The sequence below is a fragment of the Bubalus kerabau genome, chromosome 17, assembly GCF_029407905.1.
Source record: "Bubalus kerabau isolate K-KA32 ecotype Philippines breed swamp buffalo chromosome 17, PCC_UOA_SB_1v2, whole genome shotgun sequence".
NCBI classification, from domain to species: Eukaryota; Metazoa; Chordata; class Mammalia; order Artiodactyla; family Bovidae; genus Bubalus; species Bubalus kerabau.
The window spans coordinates 19,413,868-19,435,785 of NC_073640.1; the positions used below are offsets into that span (position 1 = coordinate 19,413,868).

The window sequence follows — 21,918 nt, forward strand, 5'->3', positions numbered from 1 at the left end:
GAAATGAAGACCCTGTAGCTGAACTCGATTCCCCTGGTATTTCTGAATCCAGGGTCCTCCGAGATCATATTCTGGGGATGCTCAAGGAGGCAAGTGACAAACCATGCTTCCAGGGCGGAAGTGACCTTGGGCATCACTGAGCAGCATCAGGCTTGTCTCTGGGGTCTTTGTGCCCTTAGATGATACCCTGCTGCAATGCTCTGGACTCAGGAGACCATCACATCTGGACAGTGTCCCTTGAGTGCATTCTAATTATCTCTGTGCTGGTGGTGCAGAGAAAGGCTGATTCCAAACACACCCATGCCACGTGTAAGTGACAGCTGCTGGTGGATCTGTCACTTCTCCCAGCATCACCTCTTCTGGTCGAAGAGCCCAACTCTTCATTTTGAGGAGCCCATTTCTCACCTGACCTCACTCTCTGAGAGTTGAAGGTGGAATGTGAACCCAGCTAAAGCCACCCCCAAAGGGCCCTTAACACTACTTGGAGGGGTGGCTGACAATGCAGGTTCTGGAGTGAAGTCTGCCACAGGGCGACCCTTACAGTTGGGAGGCTTGGCAAGTCCTGGACACCTTTCTGAGCTCTCATTTCTCCATCCCTTTCATGCATTTGAGAATGTAAATGATATAATAATCAGAGAAGTGAAAGTGTTAGTTGCACAGTTGTGTCAGACTCTTTGCAACCCCATGGACTGTAGCCCATCAGGCTCCTCTGTCCGTGGAATTCTCAGGCAAGAATACTGTCGTGGGTTGCCACTCCCTTCTCCAGGGGATCTTCCCGACCCAGGGATCAAACCTGGATCTCCTGCACTGCAAACAGATTATTTACTGTCTGAGCCACCAGGGAAGCCTGAGCTATAGTTCTGGGCTCATGGAAAGTGCTCAGCCAATAATAACTATTAATATTTAAATTAGTAAGATTTTAGATGACTGAGAAAAATGACAGGAGCACAGACACGAAACCTCAGCTAGAACCTCTGAGCTGCCCTCTGGGCCGTAGTAGAGAGCTCAGACTAAGTGAGTTATTCCTTTCTATTCCTTACCCCATCCCCACTCATGGGTGCACACACACACACAGGTGTGTTTGTGTGTGTGTAGAACCACAATCCATTGAACATGTTTCCTGAAGCTCAGCTAAGTGAGCACCCTGCCAGGAACTTCCGTGTGGCCAACTAGGAAATGGCACATGAAATAATATTTAATTTCACTTCTATTTAAATATTATTGAATTCCATTCCCAGTAACTTTTCTTTTTGACTCGCTCTTTTTGAGGCAGTTCAAGTGGAAACAGAAATCGCTTAGATGCAAGTAAAAGAAGCTCATTCAATAAAAAAAGTCTTCAGCTAAATTCAAGAGACTGGGTGATTTTTTTGCTTTTTCACATATGTTATTTAGCATAATGATTATCCTACATGTCCTTTTTTATTTTAGGGACTGCTTTTTCTACCCCCCTTGGGAGAGAGTTTTTAGCTCCATGGAGCATGAATTTTTTCACTTATCTAGTGATTATTGGATATAAAAATCCCCTTTGGTAAGAGCTACACCTTTAATAGTCTCTTCAATGAGCAGTTTTCTGTAAATATTGCATGAGCTTTTTCAGGAAATGTAGTGCTCTTGTTTCTGGATCCTCTGTAACTCCACGTTGATGGCAGCACCTGCTGAGTCCCGGCCTGTGGGCCTACAGACCTGACCCGGATTCCTGTCCTGAGCACCTCTCTTCCTTGGGCTTCCATTTTTATTTATTGATTGATTTATTTTGCTTTAATGGAATTTCTGCATGACCTTGGAACCAGACTCTGACATTAGTTTGAATATGTGACCTTGAATGAGTTATTTCTCTCTGTCTTATTTTCTTGATTTGTTACATGAAGGTAATATCAAGATCTAGTTCATTGGGTGGTGGTGAAAATTAAATGTATGAGCACTCAGAAGAGTGCCCAACACATCAGATCAGATCAGATCAGATCAGTCGCTCAGTCGTGTCTGACTCTTTGTGACCCCATGAATTGCAGCACGCCAGGCCTCCCTGTCCATCACCAACTCCCGGAGTTCACTCAAACTCATGTCCATCGAGTCGGTGATGCCATGCAGCCATCTCATCCTCTGTTGTCCCCTTCTCCTCCTGCCCCCAATCCCTCCCAGCATCAGAGTCTTTTCCAATGAGTCAACTCTTCGCATGAGGTGGCCAAAGTACTGGAGTTTCAGCTTTAGCATCATTCCTTCCAAAGAAATCCCAAGGCTGATCTCCTTCAGAATGGACTGGTTGGATCTCCTTTTGGCCAAGGGACTCTCAAGAATCTTCTCCAACACTACAGTTCAAAAGCATCAATTCTTTGGTGCTCAGCCTTCTTCACAGTCCAACTCTCACATCCATATATGACCACAGGAAAAACCATAGCCTTGACTAGACGAACCTTTGTTGGCAAAGTAATGTAGTAAGTGCTTTAAATGCCAGTTTATCATCATCATCACTCAGCTCAAGTAGGTCTTTATTTTCAACATATACTGGCTGCCAAGGTGATAATCTGACATATAATTTTCCTCGTCTGGAATCCCTGTATAGCAGCTGAAAGTGTGGCAGGCAGAGACTGCTAAGGTTAAGTTTGTTCACCTTAGTTTGCTTTGCACATAATAAGTATTCAAGAAATGCTACCTGTAAGTCTTACTAGAGCTCTTTCTTTCAGCTTAGGTCTTTGAAGAGTTTAAATAAGCAAGGGAAACCCCCAAAATTCATTCCTTAAACAAATATTACTGCCTTCTGTGTGCTAGGTACTGTTCTATCATCAAGCAAAGGTAAAGTATTAAATACCATGGACAAATGACAAGGTTCTTACCCTATCTACTATCATGGTGACTGGCAATGAACAAACTAGCATCTACATCATGTGGCAATAAGTGCAGGGTAAAACACAATGGAAGTGAGAAATAGATTTAAGGAACTAGATCTGATAGACAGAGTGCCTGATGAAATATGGACAGAGGTTCATGACATTTTACAGGAGACAGGGAGCAAGACCATCACCAAGAAAAAGAAATTCAGACAAGCAAAATGGCTGTGTGAGGAGGCCTTACAAATATCTGTGAAAAGAAGAGAAGCAAAAAGCAAAGGAGAAAAGGAAAGATTCAGTTCAGTTCAGTTCAGTTCAGTTGCTCAGTCGTGTCCAACTCTTGTCAAGCCAATTAACCGCAGCATGCCAGGCCTCCCTGTCCATCGCCAACTCCCAGAGTTTACTCAAAATCATGTCCATTGAGCTGGTGATGCCATCCAACCATCTCATTCTCTGTGGTCCACTTCTCCTCCTGCCTTCAATCTTTCCCAGCATCAGCGTCTTTTCTAATGAGTCAGTTCTTTGCATCAGGTGGCCAAAATACTGGAGTTTCAGCTTCAATATCAGTCCTTCCAATGAACACCCAGGACTGATCTCCTTTAGGATGGACCCATTTGAATGCAGAGTGCCAAAGGATAGCAAGGAGAGATAAGAAAGCCTTTCTCAGTGATCAGAGCAAAGAAATAGAAGAATGGGAAAGATTAGAGATCTCTTCAAGAAAATTAGAGATAGCAAGGGAACATTTCATGCAAAGATGGGCTCGATAAAGGATAGAAATGGTATGAACCTAACAGAAGCAGACTATATTAAGAAGAGGTGGCAAGAATACACAGAACTGTTCAAAAAAGATCTTCACGACCCAGATAATCACAATGGTGTGATCACTCACCTAGAGCCAGACATCCTGGAATGTGAAGTCAAGTGGGCCATTGTTCATCACTATGAACAAAGCTAGTGGAGGTGATGGAATTCCAGTTGAGCTGTTCCAAATCCTGAAAGATGATGCTGTGAAAGTGCTGCACTCAATATGTCAGCAAATTTGGAAAACTCAGCAGTGGCCACAGGACTGGAAAGGGTCAGTTTTCATTCCAATCCCAAAGAAAGGCAATGCCAAAGAATGCTCAAACTACCGCACAATTGCACTCATCTCACATGCTAGTAAAATAATGCTTAAAATTCTCCAAGCCAGGCTTCAGCAATACATGAACCATGAACTTCCAGATGTTCAAGCTGGTTTTAGAAAAGGCAGAGGAACCAGAGATCAAATTGCCAACATCTGTTGGATCATGGGAAAAGCAAGAGAGTTCCAGAAAAACATCTATTTCTGCTTTATTGACTATGCCAAAGCCTTTGACTGTGTGGATCACCATAAACTGTGGAAAATTCTGAAAGAGATGGGAATACCAGAACACCTGATCTGCCTCTTGAGAAACCTGTATGCAGGTCAGGAAACAACAGTTAGAACTGGACATGGAACAACAAACTGGTTCCAAATAGGAAAAGGAATACATCAAGGCTGTATATTTTCACCCTGCTTATTTAACTTATATGGAGATTATATCATGAGAAATGCTGGGCTGGATGAAGCACAAAATGGAATCAAGATTGCTGGGAGAAATATCAGTAACCTCAGCTATGCAGATGACACCACCCTTATGGCAGAAAGTGAAGAAGATCTAAAGAGCCTCTTGATTAAAGTGAAAAAGGAGAGTGAAAAAGTTCGCTTAAAGCTCAACATTCAGAAAACAAAGATCATGGCATCTGGTCCCATCACTTCATGGGAAATAGATGGGGAAACAATGGAAACAGTGTCAGACTTTATTTTTCTGGGCTCCCAAATCACTGCAGATAGTGACTGGAGCCATGAAATTAAAAGACGCTTACTCCTTGGAAGGAAAGTTGTGACCAACCTAGATAGCATATTAAAAAGCAGAGACATTACCTTGCCAACAAAGGTCCGTCTCGTCAAGGCTATGGTTTTTCCAGTAGTCGTGTATGGATGTGAGAGTTGGACTGTAAAGAAAGCTGAGTGCCAAAGAATTGATGCTTTTGAACTGTGGTGTTGGAGAAGACTCTTGAGAGTCCCTTGGACTGCAAGGAGATCCAGCCAGTCCATCCTAAAGAAGATCAGTCCTGGGTATTCATTGGAAGGACTGATGTTGAAGCTGAAACTCCAATACTTTTGCCACCTGATGTGAAGAACTGACTCATTGGAAAAGACCCTGATGCTGGGAAAGATTGAAGGTGGGAGGAGAAGGGGACGACAGAGGATGAGATGGCTGGATGGCATCACTGACTCAATGGACATGAGTTTGAGTAAACTCCGGGAGTTGGTGATGGACAGGGAAGCCTGGCGAGCTGTAGTCCATGGGGTTGCAAAGAGTAGGACATGACTGAGTGACTGAACTGAACCGAACTGGTAAGAGGTAAGGAGTAAAGGAGGTCAGGTTAGGAGAAAGGGTGTGAAGATAGCTAGGATGAACTGCTGGGTGACATTTGAGCAGAAGCAAAGGGAAGTAAGAGAGGGAATGCTGAGCCTTCTAGATGGAAGAAAAATATATGCAAACGCGGGAGGTAGGCAGAATCTTCTTGCCTATAACATTCCTTCCTTTCTTTCCATTATTTTCTCAATTTTCTCTCCAGCCTTGGAGCTAGAATTTCCCAAAGGCATAGCACTTAGAGAACAGATGGACTTTAGGGAATTCAGGGGTCAACTTTTTTGGGTAGATCCGAAGTCATTAGCAAAACTCCACATGTCATTCACTGCCCAGGACCTGTAGAGACAGCTGCCACTTCCCAATCAAACGTCCTGTTTTTTGTTTGGTTTTTTTTTTTGGTTTGTTGGTTTGGTTGGTTCAGACAGCAGAATCACAGTCTCTAAACTGCTGATATGACACATCAGCTAATTAAATTACTGCATGTTGCTGGTTGCAAGGCTAAAACTAGTGGAGTGATGTGTTACTATCCTCTTGAAGAACAATCCGTGGGCAAAAATATAGATTTGATTTTTCTAAAAAGCTGGGAGTAGTTTAATTAAGGTTGTGTCAAAGCATGGCTCCATTTCCCCCTTTGGCTCTTCTCATTTCAAATATGAAAAATTTCCTCATGGAAAAAAATGTAAATAAATTGGTTTGTGTCCATTATTGCTAAAGTACAAATTTGATTTAATCAACCTATTCCCAAACCATATTGTAAACTTGCTATCAAGGCTCTTTTATGTAGGAAAAGCCTAATCAAATGAAACCATATTAGGTGTAGTTGGACTTCGTTTTATGCCAAAATCTCAAGGAGAGACCATAGTCTGGGTAGGGACTTTGGGTGTAACTCTTGATTATTTGTTCATCTCATTCATTCACGTTATATTCAGTTCAGTTCATTCACTCAGTCATGTCTAACTCTTTGCAACCCCATGGAGTGCAGCACGCCAGGCTTCCCTGTCCATCACCAACTTCCCAAGCTTGCTCAAACTCATGTCCGTTGAATTGGTGATGCCATCCAACCATCTCATCCTCTGATGTCCCCTTCTCCTCTTGCCTTCAATGTTTGCCAGCATCAGGGTCTTTTCCAATGAGTCAGTTCTTCGCATCAGGTGGTTGAAATATTGGAGCTTCAGCTACAGCATCAGTCCTTCCAATGACTATTTCAGGACTGATTTCCTTTAGGATGGACTGGCTTGATCTCCTTGCAGTCCAAGGGACTCTCAAGTGTCTTCTCCAACACCACAGTTCAAAAGCATCAGTTCTTCAGTGCTCAGCTTTCTTTATAGTAATTGATCCTAATTTGTGCAAGATACTGAGCTAGGGGTTGAGTGTCCAGTTAAAGAAAAGACAAAATTATAATTTCTCTCACTGAAAACCTGTGAAAGTAGAAAACTATAAGTAAAAGAAAAATGAATTGGTGTCACCTAATGTCATTTTTTACTCCCTAGAAATGGCCCCTCCTCCCAGCTTGTCCAAACCTAATGTGCCCTTTAAACACTTGCTCAGATCAGGTCTTTTCCTTTAGGCCTTCCTTGATACTCCATCTCTTACTTTGAGTACATTTTTTGTTTTTTTCCACATGAGTTTTCTCTGAACAATCTGTACCACGTAATTTTAAGCTTAATTATATACTGCCTTATTTCCAAGTTAGAGTGAAACCTTTTTGAAGGCTTAGACCATGTCTTCTACTTCTTTATCTCAAAATATCTACCACCTTTATGTCTTGCATAGAGAAGGCACTCATTTAATTGTAAATAGGCTAGCCTAATTTTCTTCAGATGATCTAATTTGACAACAGGAGTCTGCTTACTCCATCCATCCATCTATCTATCCATCTCCAACCACTTATCTATCTACCATCTACTCATCTACCCACCCATCATTGATCCCTCTTATCTATTCATCATCCATCCATCATTCATAAATCTTTCCATCCATTATCCATCCATCTAACTATCCATCCATTCTGCAGAGAAAAGTTTATTAAATGTTAGCTCAACTATGGCAGAATCTACGGTTTTAATATTCTTTTATCTTATGACTAATATTAACTGCTGTATCAAAAATTTCAAGAGAGACAATCAGCACAGAAAGTGGGGATCAGAAATGGGAGCACATGCAGCTGATTGGCCTTGATGTCATTTGCTATTTCCTCCTACTCAGATACTCTCTAGTTTTTAGAAGGCCTAGGGAGTCATCTTAGAAGCATTCAGGCAACAGAAATAGTGCAGCTGAGAATTGCTAGCCTACTTTCTAACGGCTTACTAGTCAAAGGACATCTATAATTTAAGTCATTTAACTTGCTTTCATGTGTTTTGTTTTAGAAGCAAACAATTTATGTTAATATAATTATTATATTAAAAATGGTACTAATTTAAGCTTTCTAAGACTACAAATGCACAGCTTAACTCTTCTGTTATCATTAGTCACACACAAGAGAACAAGACACAAAGTAGGTATTTTGTCTCTTGGAAACAAAAACAGCTTGAAAGAACAAAAGATTGCATATGAATTCCCTGAAGGAAAATGCCAGCCAAACGGAGTGTATCCTATAAAACACTGATGACACAGGAGGATGGGAGAGAAGGAGACAGAGACAAGAGGAAGTGGGGAAGTGAGAGAAAGGGGAGGAAGGCGTGAAATGAAAGGTTTTCTGAATGGCTAAGGAAACGAAAGAGCAAGAGAAAGAATGACTCTGCAGGAAGGAGAGTGAGCCATGATCTCATGAGAGGGTTGCTGAGCTGCTGGCCATGGGGAGGAAACCCACCGAGCCAAGTGGGCTCTGGCAAACCTGCCTTCTCCATGTCCCATTCTATTAACACCGAGGCCACGGGTTCTCTTTCAGTACCTTCCCCACAAAGTCATCTAATCTGCGCCCCACTCCCCAACCCTGTCTGAGACTCTTTCCTCACATCCAAGCTTGCAAACATCTGCTGGCTCACAGAACACAAGGCCAGCAGCATCCAAACACAATTAATTGACTTAATGCCCTCATCTACTGCCAGGCGGGTCTGGATAACAAAAGAGCCATAGAAAAAGCCATGCGGTTTTTAAGTACACAGAAAAGAGGACCATTGGCACCTACTGGTGGAAGCTGTTGGCTTGAACTGTATCAACAATCACTCCAGATCCTTCTTCTAAAATAAAGCAAGAAAAGAGTTCATTTGTGATTTGGAAAGAAAATGTTATTTATATATATATTTGAGAGGGAAAAGAAGATAGTGGTGATATAAGACCACAAGCCAAAAACGAAAAGAAAATATTCTGTTTTATTCTTGAAGGATTTGAGTACCAGCCTTTATAACGGAGGAAAATGTTTCAGGAGACACTGATAATTTGCTGAGAGGACCATGGCATGAGCCTGAGAAGTGCTTTGCAGCTTTTCTAACAGAGAAAAGAAACAAAAAGAGAATGGTTTGTTATTTCAAGAAGTAAAAACATAAAAGAAGCCAGAGTTTGTTGAAAAAGAAGAGAATGTTTTGGCTTTTTGACTTGTGTAATTACTTCAAAATATTTCAAATGATTACTTGGATTCATCTTTTCTATATGAGCTTGAGAAAAACATGCAAAAGTACTACTACTCTCTCTTGCTCCCCAATTTGTATTTATTTTATTAAATATTACTGTTTTTAGGGAAAACCAAGATTCTTTTTGAAGTTGCAACCAGAGGCTTAATGCCTCTGCAATGGTATCAGGGGGAAAGAAAACAGCTTTGGTGATGGCCATACCAGCAGTGATGTCTGTCTTCTCTCTTCCTGCAGCATTTTATTCTCTTTCCAGAAAAAGTTTGCTCCGGTAAAGCTATCCAGCTATTTCTTCATCTTGTTCTCATGGGAATATTAGCTAGGCTCTTCCCAAATTTCCTTTCTCATCAGCCAAATGGATAGACAATTATGAAAAATAGTATCAAAGAGCACAGCTCTAGATTGAGGCTGGAATCCCAACTCTGATGTGCTGTGTGACCTTGGATAAGATAGCTAACCTCTCTGTGTTACAGTTTCCTCATGGCAAAACGGGGATAATAACCTTTATACTGCACAGGGCTCATTGAATGTTGATAAAAGCCACTTGTCTTCACACACACACACACCCACGTGTGTGTGCATACACATACACATAAACCCACAACAATACCTGGTACATAGTTGACACCTGATAAACACTGGTGACTGTTGCCTCCCAAAAAGCAGTCTCTCATCCCGAAATGCAATGCCTCTTCCAGTACACAGATTTTGTACTAAACTCTCTGTAAATTTCCTATTTCCAAAGTTGTTCATGTTTTTTCTTTATAATTCACATCACAATTTTTTTTTTTTTTTGCAGCCATTGCTTAAGTGCGAATCAATTTATTCTTGATAATCTTATTTGAGGTAATTCTTATCAGCAGTCCCTGACAAAATCAAATTTAAAAAGAAAGGCTTCAACACCTACAGCTGCCTTATGTTAAATTTACTTGCATTAGATCATTTTCTCTAACTTGGCATTTGGCACCTTTTGCTTAACTATTTTTCATCCCAAGAGATTGACATTTTTGCATCCTTCTATCAGGGTTTTGAATCTTGTTTTTCACATGGATGCCTACCCCCAAGTCAGCAATAAGTTATTGATTCTTCTTCTTGTCATTTAACATTCTCATGGAGACCCTGGCAGACCAATTTACAAATGATTGCAAAAGTGCTTTGGCAAATCTAGAGTGTTTTTGACTGAGGAAGAAAAATACAGACTATGAAAATTTCTCACTTTCCAATTGGGCTCACTTACTGCCGCCCAGGCTCTCTCCTAATGAGCATTTTCAATCACCACTAAAATTCTTGTTTTCCTCCTTCGATCCTGTGACTCACAGTGCTCCCTCACTGGGGGAGAATGTCTCATCTCTGCTCTTTGTGGGCTGGGGCTGCTTCTTTCATGCCCAGGAGGCCTTGCCTCCAGGCCCACTCCTCACTTAAAGGTTAGTCTTTCCCCAGGTAAGCACCACTATGGGGTTAATTTGTAGGTCCTCAACCCACCAGGCAGATACCACTTTTCTGACCCATCTGCCAGGCCCTGCAATTCATGGTCCTCCCTAGGGCAGAAGCCATGAGCCACAAAACAAAGCTGCAGTCAGATTGTATATTTCAGGGTTATTTATTAGTCCTTGGCTTGGAAATCTAGCCAGGAAGTTTCACTCAGGGTCTGTTTGCCTTACACAGTCTATCTCCAAAGTACAATTTGGAGATATAGAGACGTCAGGGTAATTTTCCATCCTCTGGTGACGGTGTTTTTATGGGAAAGGAAGGATGAAGGCTGCTTGCTGTGCTAATGACTGCTTCTCATTTCTTCCAGGAGCCCTAAGATGTAAACATGTAAACGACTATTGAAGGCCAGGTTCCCTGAGAGCCTCACCTGGAGTTCCTCTCCCTGGGGAAGTGATGATAATGACTTTTTCTTTGGCAAATCCCTCTCTACCCTTATCTCCTTGCAGGATTGTACAACCCTTCTGTCCAGTGGCCCTGGGAACTTCTAGGACTTCCTGAGCCTGTTTTTGCCTATTTATTGTGCTGTTTCCTCTGGAAGCTGCTTGGACACTTAATCTGGTGAATGCTGGGGGCAAAGGAGGTGCGTAGACTAGACACAGGCTCTGCATCTCTCCTCTAGTGCCCCACACTCTCTCTGAATCCTAGTCACACCAGCCATCTCCAGGCCCTCCAGGATCCTTTGCTTCTGGCCTCCTCATAAGGACAGAGTAAAGGGGCAAAGTAGGTGATTAAATAGTTAATCCCACTAGGGGATTGTAAGTAGAAAAAAATAATTTACAGGTTATTAAGTTACATTAATGGTTAGTAAGTTAATGGTTACTCAGGAAAGCAGGCTTGCTTAACTACAAAACCAGGCAGGCCTGCTTAGCAACAAAACCATACAACAGAAGCACGAGACATGACCCCAAACAATAAAGCAATGGTGGCTTAAGACCCACACCCTGCCCAGCGAGCTGAGTAAGTTAGGCCATGCTCTTTGCATACCCAAAGATAATAATTTGTGGACTTGTCTTAACCATGTAGATACAAGAAAACTGTCCTGCCCAACCTGGTGGAGGAACTGGTGATGGAAACGTGACATCTACTCAAGAAAGACAAAGAAAGTCTTCTCCACCTCCAGACTTTTCCTCTGACTATAGACTAGCCCAGTAAGTTCTCTGGGTGTGGCGCCCTCTTGCCTGCCGACTTGTAAGCCTCATAAGTATCCTTTTCTAATAAATCACTTCTTATCTATCACGTTGCCTCTCCCTGAATTCTTTCTGCACTGAGACAAAAATGACCTGAGCCCTTCAGGCCCCTACACAAAACCCAATGGTTTCACTCAGAGCCTGGGAAAGCTCCATGCCTACACTGCTCCTTCTGTCTCAACTTCATCTTCTTAATGCCTGCCCACCTTTTCATAGAACCCTCTGTGCCTCCACCCCAGATTAGATAAACCCTCTGCTGGAAGCTCTTAGAAATGCTGGCTTGTTTCCTTCAGTGCTTTTCCACGTTTGCAACTTAATGTTTATGTGACAACATGCTTGGCCTTATCCCCAGGATAAGTCTGCAGGCTCCTGAAAGCAAGGGCAGCCTGACTTAGCTCACTACCACTCCAGCACCATGGAGAGTTCCTTACTCCAGAAGTTACTTTATTTATTAATGTTTATTGCATGAATGACCGACAGGGACTGTTATTCTTCAGTTGACTGAACATCACAGAGACTGAAATGTGGGATACTTCATTTATTAATCTTTTCTGCAGGTAAGAGTCAGTTCAGTTCAGTCTCTCAGTCATGTTCGACTCTTTGCAACCCCATGGACTGAACCATACCAGGTTTCCCTGTCCATCACCAACTCCCCAAGCTTGCTCAAACTCATGTCCATCAAGTCAGTGATGCCATCCAACCGTCTCATCCACTGTCATCCCCTTCTCCTCCCGACTTCAATCCTTCCCAGCATCACCATCTTTTCCAAAAAGTCAGTTCTTCACATCAGGTGGCCAAAGTATTGGAGTTTCAGCTTCAGCATCAGTTCTCCAATGAATATTCAGGACTGATTTCCTTTAGGATGGACTGGTTGGATCTCCTTGCAGTCCAAGGGGCTCTCAAGAGTCTTCTCCAACACCACAGTTCAAAAGCGTCAATTCTTTGGTGCTCAGTTTTCTTGATGGTCCAGTTCTCACATCCACACATGACTACTGGAAAAACCATAGCTTTGACTAGATAGACCTTTGTAGATAAAGTAATGTCTCTGATTTTTAATATGCTGTCTAGGTTGATCATAGCTTTTCTTTCAAGGAGCAAGCATCTTTTAATTTCATGGTTGCAGTCACCATCTGCAGTGATTTTGGAGCCGAAGAAAATAAAGCCTCTCACTGTTTCCATTTTTTCCCCATCTATTTGCCATAAAGTGATGGTGCCAGATGTTATGATCTTAGTTTTTTGAATGTTGAGTTTTAAGCCAGTTTTTTTTTTCACTCTCCTCTTTCACCTTCATCAAGAGGCTCTTTAGTTATTCTTTGATTTCTGCTTTTAGGGTGGTGTCATCTGCATATCTGAGGTTATTGATATTTCTCCCAGCAATCTTGATTCCAGCTTGAGCTTCATCCAGCCCAGGATTTTGCATGATGTACTCTGCATAGAACTTAAATAAGCAGGGTGACAATATACATCCTTGAAGTACTCCTTTCCCAATTTGGAACCAGTCCATTGTTTCATGTCTGGATCTAACTGTTGCTCCTTGACCTGTATACAGGTTTTTCAGGAGGCAGGTAAGGTGGTCTGGTATTCCCATCTCTTTAAGAATTTTCCAGTTTGTTGTGATCCATGCAGTCAAAGGCTTTAGCATAGTCAATGAAGCAGAAGTTTTTCTGGAATTCTTTTGCTTTTTTTTTTTTTTTTTTAATGATCCAATGGATATTGGCACTTTGATCTCTGGTTTCTCTGCCTTTTCTAAATCCAGTTTGTGCATCTGGAAGTTCTTGGTTCATGTACTTTTGAAGCCTAATTTGAAGGATTTTGAGCATTACCTTGCTAGCAAGTGAAATGAGTGCAATTGTGCAGTAGTTTGAACATTCTTTGGCATTGCCCTTCTTTGGGATTGGATTGGGATATATCAGTGCAGGGTTCTGAGTCAGAGGTGGGGTGTATCATGTGTCCTCACCTGAAAATATCCTTTTCTCTTTCAGTTCACCTCTGGGAAAAGGGTTGGCTCCATGGTGGGTAATGCAGGTATGAGAAGGAGAAAGGGCACCAGATCCAAGTCATAGCTTTCTAGTCTTGACATGATCTCTGGGCATGAATATCCACCAGGAGTAAACTCAAAACTCAGCTAGATTTTAATGGGTGTCATTTCCAATAGAGCTTTGGCCTGAGTAGCAAGCAAGTTCATTTCAAAGTTGGTGTGTGTGTGTGTGTGTGTGTGTGTGTGTGTGTGTACAGAGCTATGTAGAAGATGGATTTTTAAATATCAAAATAGGCAAACACTGAAGCACTGGGGGAAAAATCATGTTTCTTGGTGAAAGGGTATTGCCTGAAATAGAGCACAGATCAAAACATCTTATTTTTTTATTCTCTTTTTTGATTATAAAGATCTCTTTATTCTTCGCATTTATCTCTTCAATAACCCAAACATCTAAGTGTCCCAGGGATTTAGCAGAAGGGTGAGTCTTAGCATTCATTTAGAAAATATTCACCAGGCAGGAACCACATGCTGGTTGCTGTGCCTGTGTTTGAGAATCATGCAGGACACAGGTCCTGTCCTCGGAGTGGGAGAGGGTGAAGAGCCTCATGTTGGGAGCCATGCTGTCCTGAGCTAGAACTGCAAGTCTAAAATTTGGGCAAGATATTTAATCTCCCCCACACCTAATTCCTACATCAATAAAGTGAGGTTAATCCTACTTCTTTCTTACACACTAGTAAAGTAATGCTTAAAATTCTCCAAGCCAGGCTTCAGCAATATGTGAACCGTGAACTTCCAGATATTCAAGCTGGTTTTAGAAAAGGCAGAGGAACCAGAGATCAAATTGCCAACATCTGTTGGATCATTGAAAAAGCAAAAGAGTTCCAGAAAAACATCTATTTCTGCTTTATTGACTATGCCAAAGCCTTTGACTGTGTGGATCACAATCAACTGTGGAAAATTCTGAAAGAGATGGGAATACCAGACCACCTGATATGCCTTTTGAGAAACCTGTATGCCGGTCAGGAAGCAACAGTTAGAACTGGACATGGAACAACAGACTGGTTCCAAATAGGAAAAGGAGTTCGTCAAGGCTGTATATTGTCACCCTGCTTATTTAACTTATATGCAGACTACATCATGAGAAACGCTGGGCTGGAGGAAGCACAAGCTGGAATCAAGATTGCCAGGAGAAATATCAATAACCTCAGCTATGCAGATGATACCACCCTTATGGCAGAAAGTGAAGATCTAAAGAGCCTCTTGATGAAAGTGAAAGAGGAGAGTGAAAAAGTTGGCTTAAAGCTCAACATTCAGAAAACTAAGATCATGGCATCTGGTCCCATCACTTCATGGGAAATAGATGGGGAAACAGTGGAAACAGTGGCTGACTTTATTTTTCTGGGCTCCAAAATCACTGCAGATGGCGATTGCAGCAATGAAATTAAAAGATGTTTACTCCTTATAAGGAAAGTTATGACCAACCTAGACAGCATATTGAAAAGCAGAGACATTACTTTGCCAACAAAGGTCCATCTAGTCAAGGCTATCATTTTTCCAGTGGTCATGTATGGATGTGAGAGTTGGACTATAAAGAAAGCTGAGCACTGAAGAATTGATGCTTTTGAACTTGGTGTTGCAGAAGACTCTTGAGAGTCCCTTGGACTGCCAAGACATCCAACCAGTCCATCCTAAAGGAGATCATTGGTCCTGGGTGTTCATTGGAAGGACTGATGTTGAGGCTGAACTCCAAAACTTTGGCCACCTCATGCGGAGAGCTGACTCATTGGAAAAGACCCTGATGCTGGGAAAGATAGAGGGCAGGAGGAGAAGGGGATGACAGAGGATGAGATGGTTGGATGGCATCATTGACTCAATGGACATGGGTTTGGGTGGACTCTGGGAGCTGGTGATGGACAGGGAGGCCTGGCGTGCTGCAGTTCATGGGGTCACAAAGAGTCGGACATGACTGAGTGACTGAACTGAACTTAACTGACACCCAATTCCTACATCAATAAAGTGAGGTTAATGCTACTTATCTCTGAAGATTATTTTGATGATTAAATGAGGCAGAACCATTTGAAAAGTAAATCAGCTGACGGAATGCTCTCACTCAAGACCTGCCAAAGGGTTGTTATGAAATTTGGAATAGAGTCCAAAGTCTTTAGTGTGGCGACACGATCGACCTCCCTGTCCCTATGTCTTGATCTTTATTGTCTCACTTCTTGTGCTCCCCACATGCTGGCCTCTCTACCTCTCCAGCAGCTCAAACACTTTCCCACCTCAGGATTTCTGTGCTGGCTGCTTCTTCTGACTGGAACACTCTTCTTTCCAATAGTCGCAAGCCTTGCGTTCATCTCATTCAGGTCTCTGTCCAGGGCCATGTCCTCAGAGAGTTCTTTCCTGATGCACAACTAAAAGGTTACCACCACTCCTATTTCTTTAACCTGCTTTATTTCTCTTCATACCTGTAATTCCTATCTGACAATATGTGATTTTATTTGCTTACTGTCTGTCCCCATTCACAGGATTGGAAGCTCTGAGGCATCAGGGACTTTCGCTCTTTCATTGTGGACTCCGCAGTTCCTAGAACAGTGCCCAGGACTCAAGTATTTGCTGAGTGAATAAATGATGGAAGTTGTCTCAGCCAGTGCTTGGCGTGTAGTAGGAACTCAATAAATATCAATTCTCTTTCTCCGCCCTTCTCAGCAAGAAGCTTATACTTTATGGCTGAAGATAAGACAGTAGGAGATGGATTTTTTCTGGATTTAGTTAAGCCACTTGGATCTTTTTATATCCCAATAACTACACAGCACAGAGACTAACAGAAAGTGAATCCTCGTTTTATGTTTTAATCAATTTGTTCCACATAAAGTATGTCTGGGGTGATAAGAGCAAGTGTTAGGGAAAAAAAAAAATAAAGTACTAGAACAACTGACGAAATTGCTTATTAGTTCTTGTCCTCTCTAGCCCTGATTACCTTGAAAGGAGTGGCGGGCTGGAGACAAAGAGCCCCATTGATTTTGCCAGGGTGGAGGACATCACAATTAACAAAGTTCCCTTTAATGAATCCTAGTTGAACACTGAGTTGAAAGATAATGCCTCAGTGGAAGCTGTTTCTATCTGTTGCTTTATGAATGAATTGTGTGGAGGTGTTTCTTTAGGGAAGCAAAAAGCATCCCACATGGAACACATGCTCTGTGTTTCCTGCTCCCTCAGTGACTCATGTGTTTATGGAGTGCAGATTGCATGTGCTGTGTGGTGGGTGGGAATGGGACGATGGGGACGAAACACACTGGCAGGTGCTATGAGAATGTGTAACTGGGCCTGGATCCAGTGGTGGGGGGTGGATCTGAGAAGACTTGCCAAAGGAAGGGGCATTGGAGCTGAGATTTCAAGATTAATAGGCATTAACTAGGTGAGAGGGTGGTACAGGCAGGTGATGCAGAATGAAAGGCATTTGAGGCAGAGGGAAGGGCATTTGGGAAAACTGAGTTCTTAGCTCCATCACCACCATCTCTCCCATTTCCATGCCTCAGTTTCCCCAAATGTAATGCAAGAATTTGAATTAGTTGGTTTCTAAAGTTCTATCCAGAAAGGAGTTCTGTCTGCTGCTGTAGTGCCCTCTATTTCCCCCCTCCGACTCCTGTGCCCTTCTCCTACAAAGTGCATTTCCTTTTCCCTTTCTCCTTTGACCCACTCCCCATTTTTTCTTATTTGAAATGTTACCAAGGGCAACAGGGAACATGATTTAAAGTCTCTGAGAACATCTGGGGCAGAAGAAATAGCAAATTGCTGCTCTAGGCTTATCCTCAAAGTTTACAGACAAAAATATTAGGTGGGAACACTAAATCCCGTGGTGGTAAAAGGAAAAATTGAAATTCTGTAGTAGCGACATATGTTGACCACTAACGCTAGCTGGGCTTTTTCTATATCTCTATCTTACCCCACAGAATTCTCACAGCAGGTAGATATCAATTATTACCCCCAATTTATGGATGGAAAAACTGAGGCTCCATGAGGACACTCAGTTAACAAGTGGTAACAGCAGGCTTGGGTCTCTGGTAGCCCAATCCCAGAGATCACACACCTTTACCCCATATTGGCTGACCTGCCTCAAGCGGATCTTGTGACCCTGGCACAGTCACTTCCTCTTTGGGCTTCAACGATCTCTCTACAAAGCCTTCCAGCTCAAACTTTCTGATTTGGTCACAAATCCCTGTTCTTTCTCCGTGTTTAAAGTCACCATGAGACAGAGAAGGAAAAAACAGCAGGAGACTTGCTAGCTCTGTGGGAAATGCTCCGAACTATTTCAATGACTGGGAATGTATTTAACTCAAGGGTAAAGTGAAGAGCAGGTTGAGTTTTGGTACAGTGGGGGTAGATCGAGAATAAATTTAGAGCATATGACAATTTCAAGGACTGTGAAGAGACAATAAAAATCAGATTTTTCAGTGGGGAAAAGAAACCTCTCGATTCCATCTGGGCTAGATTTATACCCAGGGAGTAATTTTGGCAAGGGGAGAGCCTTGGTTTGTTAAATATTAAGTGAAAAATATTAATAATCTGGCTCATTCTTCATGTTTTCCTCTGGTGGTACTGCTGCTACTGCTGCTAAGTTGCTTCAGTTGTGTCCGACTCTGTGCGACCCCATAGACGGCAGCCAACCAGGCTCCCCCGTCCCTGGGATTCTCCAGGCAAGAACACTGGAGTGGGTTGCCATTCCTTCTCCAATGCATGAAAGTGAAAAGTGAAAGTCAAGTTGCTCAGTTGTGTCCAACTCTTCGCGACTCCATGGACTGCAGCCTACCAGACTCCTCCGCCCATGGGATTTTCCAGGCAAGAGTACTGGAGTGGGGTGCCATTGCCTTCTGGTGGTACAACAACCCCTAATTCACTTTTTCTCTTCATTCTCTCTTAGTCAAGCTGATATCTGATTCTAGGAGAATTTATCTGATAGCAACTGGTAAGCCTCCCAAAAGTTTGGCCAAAGGTAGACTCCTGAGCACTGTTCCTCATTTCCTTGAGGACACAGGAGCTGGGGATTGGAAGATACCAGAGACCCTTCAACATTTCTTGCCACAAGAGCAGAAACATCAGGCAGCTTTTCTCTCCCCACCTCGGTACTGGTCTTCCCCCGTGAAAAGGGATGTGCTCTCAGAAGGCATGAGGGGGACCAGATTCAAGAGTCTAGCTGCATATATCAAAACATAATGTTTTAAGGCTAGCTCTTCAGAGGAAGGAGAAATAGGCTCCATTACCTTCAAGTCCTACAGGATCAAAGTGATGGAGTGAAGGAGGTAATGGGAAGTGTCAGAATCTGCCTGGAGAAACAAAGGGATAAGAATGCTCACTAGGAGAACAGACATGAAAGTGAATGAAGTTTAGCTTGAATTATGGCACAAGAATGTGGCTAAAAGTTTCTGAAAGCCTGAGGATTAGGGCATTATAAATAATATATAAAGATATTAGTGCCTGTCTTACTTATTTCCCATCCACATTTAAACTATATCCACCGCCTCCCTCGTTTGATGTAGCACAGTTTATAAAATGGATAGAGGACACACCCAGAGATCAGGGCCCCTCCAGATGTAATTTTATTGAATTAGCAGCCATGCTTTGTTTTTATTACATTTCTTATAAAAATGCTTGAAAAGTAGCCCTAAACAAAGAAATACTTGACTGATATTTTAAAACACAAACAACATGCCAAATAAAATAACAGGATGTTAAGAGTTCTTTAATAAATGCATACACTTAAAAGGCCTAAATGTATGCACTCATTTCAAGTGCATTTTATAAAATAATTTACTCCCAGTCTGTTTTGAATAATTGTACAAAAATAGTTCATAAGCATAATAAATCTTTAACATACTCTCTTCTTGCATGCTGTTCCTGAAAAAGTCTCAATTTGAAGATTATACTTAATGGAATTGTCTGTCAATTTCAATCATTATCATCTGGGGCAGATGGCTCTTTGATTGTGCATTTATATGCAGAAAATTCCTGAGCTGCTGCTGCTTCTGAGTTAGCCTCCTGACGACTGACATCATGATGGGTCACTTTCCTTTTAGAGAAACGGCTCCCTGAAATAGGAGACTTCATATATCATTACAAATAAATACATTCAGATGCATTTTTTCATCTCCTTTAATTTGTTCACCTCACACATTAGCATTTGAAATAGCACTCACTGGGGTTTGTTACAAGATGCTTAATTAGAGAAGGATCTGTAAAGAGCTCCCACCAAAGCGAGAACTACGAAGGCAGCTGGATGGCTCCTGGGAGCAAGATTTGTCCAAAGCAGGGATGAAAGTGTAAGACTTGAGTTCAAGAAGAGAAACCTCATTTATCTCCCCTTGCTCCTGGGATACTGGGTTCTCTCTTGGAAGCTGGTGTCCCCAGTGGGTCAAAGGTTTGTTAAATACCTTTGGTTCAAGTGAATTGGTCTTTTCTCCGGAATTCTGCCTAGGTATGCCATTATTTTCTATTTTTTCCAGCATGCTTACAGGGTGAATGGAACATGAAGAACACGGGGTCAGCGTTCTCCCTTGCAAGGGTACTAGACCAGAGAGAAGAGTTCAATTGTGAAAATCATGGAACTGCCATTTTAATATGAGGATGAGATGGCTGGATGGCATCACTGACTCGATGGATGTGAGTCTGAGTGAACTCCGGGAGTTGGTGATGGACAGGGAGGCCTGGCATGCTGCTATTCACGGGGTTGCAAAGAGTCGGACACGACTGAGCGACTGAACTGAACTGAACTGAACATCTACTATTGCTCAAACAACTGTGTGTTTCAGTATAAACAGGTGTGGGGAAATTAACAACACTTTGCCAGTCAGGCTATCTCACCCCATGCTCTCACGTCCTCTTGTCCCATGTTCTGTAAACAATGACTTTGCAGGGGTATGTAACAGCTGAGATCCTGTGCGTGTGCGTCATGAAGGACTTGTTGGACATGGCTACTTTTGTTCTGTAAATATATATAAGCTTCACCTGAAAAGCCCTGGCTTCTGCTGCACTGGGGCTACATTGGAGAGGCATCATGGTTATGTTATGTTACGGCTATATTATGACTGTGCTGTGGCTGCATCAGCCAGGAGAGAGGATGTGTTATGGCTGCTGAGCCAATCAGTAGAGAGTAAATGTGTCTGCTGTTCCTATGGCTCCTCGTGTCTTCTTCCAGCCTCTTAGCTAGAGCCTTGCCTACTCTGGGTTCAGTGAACAGTGCAAGCTGTATGAACAGCAAGACAATTGGTGTCACAAACAGGATCAGCAATGCAACAGGTTTAAGCATATAATATTGCTTGTGAATCGATGTCACAGTGTGATATCATAGCAAAAACAGGTGTCTGGATCATAAGACTCAAGTTTGAATTTTAATATCTCTCCTTAGGAAGGAGTTAGATTTAAGGCAAGAAAGTGGCTCTGGGGACTTTGTGGCTCAACTTGATTCCCAGCTCCTTAGCTACTAACCATGCAAGTTTGCACTTGAATTTAACATCTCTACATCTGTTTCCTCATCTGTAAGTGGGGGATGAGGATAAAGTTACTGTGAGAATTAAATGAGATGAGACATAAAGCATGAAGAGGCATCTAAAACACTTAGGCAGTAATTATATATCAGGCATTATACAGAGCCTGGCATTTCATAACTGTTTAAGAAATATTCGGATGTACCTCCCTCATGGTCCAGCGCTGAAGCACCCACCTGCCAGTGGAGGGGACAGGGGTTTGGTCCCTGGTCTGGGAAGATACCACATGCCTTGGAGCTAAGCCTGTGCACCACAACTACTGAAGTCCATGCACTCGAGAGCCTGCGCTCCACAACAAGAGAAGCCACCCCAATGAGAAGCCCATACACCTCCAGCAAGAGTGGCCCCTACTCACCACAATTAGAGAAAGCCTGCATTCAGCAACGAAGACCAGTGTAGCCAAAAATAAATAATTTAAAAAATATTTGGTGAATGATTTCATGAGTATGAAAGATAAGGTAAACACACAAACCCCTTTAGTGCTTTATCGTGAACTGAAGTGAACCCATGTGCAGGTTGTATGTTAAACTCAGTTTGCTGTGTGACCCTGGGCAATCCACTTAACCCCTTGGTCTTTGGTTTCCCAGTTATACAAATGAAATCAATAAAGTATCTGCCTCATAGGACTATTGTCATGAGGTACTACTCACAAAACACTTAGCATGTTTGTGATTATAAATTGGACAATTATCTGCACACTGCTCAGAATGCTCATTTGCCCAAAGTCCCCTCTGTGCAACTCCTTGATGATCCCTCTCCTGTGGGCACATTTTTCCTTCTGGGCTGTCAGTACCTGGCAGTGAGAGGAGGTGGGCTGTGGGGGAACCTTCCGCCAAGGCCCTGCCTATTAGATACTATGATTCTTAATCATGTGAATCTGAGGGGAGCAATATTT

At 42.4% G+C, this 21,918-nt stretch overlaps 1 long non-coding RNA gene across 4 annotated transcripts in view; it reads left to right on the top strand.

Annotated features, from left to right (window-relative positions):
• LOC129631186 (uncharacterized) overlaps positions 1 to 20,289 on the top strand; it is a 44,707-nt gene extending 24,418 nt beyond the window's left edge. For 3 of the 4 annotated variants that reach the window (XR_008703921.1, XR_008703920.1, XR_008703922.1), the window contains 3 exons: positions 10,767 to 10,900; positions 11,344 to 11,468; positions 16,011 to 16,383. This is a non-coding gene — a long non-coding RNA (uncharacterized LOC129631186). Of the gene's footprint in view, positions 1 to 10,766; positions 10,901 to 11,343; positions 11,469 to 16,010; positions 16,384 to 19,982 lie in introns of those variants that run through there. The other variant, XR_008703923.1, reaches the window with a different exon arrangement.
• Positions 20,290 to 21,918: the final 1,629 nt, after the last annotated feature.